Below are 3,178 nucleotides of genomic sequence, written 5' to 3' on the forward strand. Positions count from 1 at the left end.
TCACCTGAAATCTCTCCTCTCTGTAATACTTCCTCTTCTCTCAGACACGCTCACGACTCAACAGCCTAACTCCTGAGTAGTTCCATTCCCATCCCTCTCATCCCCATGAACTAGCTGAGAGCTGAGATCACCGTGAACCCCCCAGGGGAAAAACTCTTAGTCCCAAATGTCTCTGAAGTAATAGGTGCAGTACGCACAGCCTCATGTATGTACTCGATCCTTAGTTTTTCCATCTGTGGAAACCAGCGGCATCCGAGAACGTCCTGTCTTCCACACGGTTGGTGAATGAAGTGAACTATTTAAGCAATGACAACGACAGGACAGTCACTTCACAAAGGGCCCTGCGAGGTTGCTGTTTCCTTTCAGTTTCACGCTCAGTCTTGTGTTCAGCCTCCTGTTCCACCCTGAGTTCTCAGGGCCTGAAGACTCTACAGGAAGATCTTCACGTCTAGGATCCAAATCTTCAGTCACACAGCCCTTTCGCAACAACTCCAAATAATAATACTGCTGAGTATGCCCGTAAAACAAAAGCCATTAATCCCCCTCCTCTAAGATGTGCTTCTGATGCTCTGATGCAATAAACACGCTCTTTAGGGGCTGCTTCCCACCACCTATGGTCGTTGATGAAGAGCTGAGCCTAAAGCTTTCCCGGCAAACCTGCCCATCCTGCCCTCAGCTGATTAAATCCCTCTAAACCAAGGTGGTCCAATCCAATCCTCTTCCCGAGAATATGGAATTGAGGCCCCAGGAAACGGAGCTCGGTAGCTACGGGACACAGCTACTTGAAGATGACTCTGGTGGCCCGTGTGCAAGCACGTGGGTGAATGGAGAAAGCAAGTTTGCAGTGAGTGAGGAGCAGACTGGAGGTGCCATGGGAGAAAGACTGTGTGATCTATGCGTGTGGTGTCAATTCCTGATGGATTTCCAGCTCCTATGAGGCCTGGCTTACTTTCTTTATTGACCTTGGGTTCTCTGATAATCCCCTCTGTCATTTATCTTCAATAAACTCCCCCTTTTTTGAGCTAGGGTGGGAGAGTGTCTGTTCCTTGCATCCAAAATAAAGCCTTTACTGAGAAGCTACTAGATAATAAACACCTTACTAACTCTGGAGTATCCTGGTCCATTGTGATTGACTCTGAAGATTTGTGATGCTTATGTTTCATATTCCTCAATACAGTAGTAAATTATCTACTGTTTTCATCCATTCATCTTGTCATTGAACATTTATTGGGTGGCCACCATGTGCCCACTGTTGAGAAGATCATACAAGGAGGATCTGTAAGGATCATATAGGACACCTGCTTTCAAGAAACTTACAAATTCATTAGAAATTTGAAAGTATAAAGCAAAAACCAGTTTCTGTAATAAAATGCAAATGAAACATAAGATTTCAGAGGAAGGAGCAAGTAGTTTTTCTTGCAAAGACTGGGGAAGGCTCCTAGAGGTGCCTTCTGAGCTGAAGTTTGAAAGATGGGTGGAATTTTAGCAAGCAAAGAGGGTAGGGAAAAAGAGCATGTTAGTCAGCTATTGACGCAATCGTGCTGTGTAACAGTCCACCTCAAAACTAAGTGGCTTTACTTATTTTTTAAGTTTATTTTCATTTACTTTGAGAGAAAGAGAGAGAGAGAGAGAGAGAGCAAGCAGGGGAGGGGTAGAGAGAGAGGGAGACAGAATCCCAAGCAGGCTCCATGCTGTTAGCGCAGGGCCTGATGCAGGGCTCAATCCCACAAACCATGAGATCATGACCTGAGCCGGAATCAAGAGTAGGATGCTTAACTGACTGAGCCACCCAGGTGCCCCTAAGTGGCTTTCAATAAAAATCATTTGTTCTTATACAACTATATGTTGTCTGATTTAAGCCAGGCTCCACTCGGGCTTGGCTCCAAGATGCAGATGTGTGTGTGTGTGGGTATGTGTGTCTTTCTGGAACCCAGGCTAAAAAGGCAGCAACTGCTCAAAGAAAGCTGTTTTCATGGCCATGGCAGCATGCAAGAGAGCAAGTCCTACTATTCAAGCACCTTCAGGTCCCTGCTTCCATCACATCTAACATCCTATTGGCCAGAATAAGGCACAGAGCTGCGTCTGAAGTTGAAGGGTGGAGAAGTACGTTCTGCCTCTAGGGAACCCGCAAAGTTACCGGGCACGGATACGGGGAGGGTGAGCAATTTAGAACAACTATGGCAATTCCAGGCAGAGAGATTAAAGAGATTGTCAAAAGCACATAGATATGAATGAATACGTATATATGTATATGTATATGGATTGTTTACAGGGCATTTATAGGTTACCGGGAGGTAATAGGGTAAAACTTAAAGTTAAATTTGAGAAAGTTCCTAGCAAACTTCTGGAGGTTTTAGGGGGCCACTGGGGTTCACATGATTATATCTGGGTTTTAATGATATTAAAAAACAAGGAGACAATTTAGGAGGCCAGGGTAATAGCCTAAGAATGTATGGCAGTTGGGTGGATATGAGAGATGTCTGGAATACCTTGCCATATGTCCACAAAGCATCTGATACTCCTCTTCTGAAGGGGAGATGAATTGTTCTTTCAGAGTCTGGGCTGTATTCAGTCTCTACTGCATAGAACATGGTGAAATGAGGGTGTGTAAGTCCTGAGAGCAGCTCATGAAAGTCATGTGGTCTCCTGGCGGCTCTGTCTTGGATCACTCATTCTGGGGGAAGCCAGCTGGCTTGTCATGAAGTCACTCAAGCAGCTCAGTGGAGAGGCCCATCTATTGAGGAATTGATGCCTTTTGTCCACAGCAAGTGAGGAGCTGAGGCCTCCTCCTAATGGCTGTGTAAGTGACCAGTGTTGAGCGAGAATCCTGCAGCTCCAGGCAAGCCTTCAGATGACTATTTCCTTAGCCAACATTTTGACTGCAACCTCATGAGAGACTCTGAGCCAGAACTACCCCATCTAAGCTGTTCCTGGATTCCTGACGTACAGAAACTGAGTGAGATAATAAGTGTTTCCTATGTTAAGATGTTAAATTCTGGAAAAATTTGTTACACAGCAATAGATGAATACCACGTGTTGGTTGTAAGCAATAGATGAAATACTGCCTTTCCCTTGGTGAGGGAACAGGCAAAGAAGACTCCCCAATTTCTGGTTTGAGCCACTGCATGGTGTGATTTACTGACAGGTAAAGAGAGGCTGGGCAAGTCTGAGGGACAGC

The sequence above is a fragment of the Crocuta crocuta genome, unplaced genomic scaffold (genome assembly GCF_008692635.1).
Source record: "Crocuta crocuta isolate KB4526 unplaced genomic scaffold, BGI_CrCroc_1.0 scaffold241, whole genome shotgun sequence".
Classification (NCBI taxonomy): domain Eukaryota; kingdom Metazoa; phylum Chordata; class Mammalia; order Carnivora; family Hyaenidae; genus Crocuta; species Crocuta crocuta.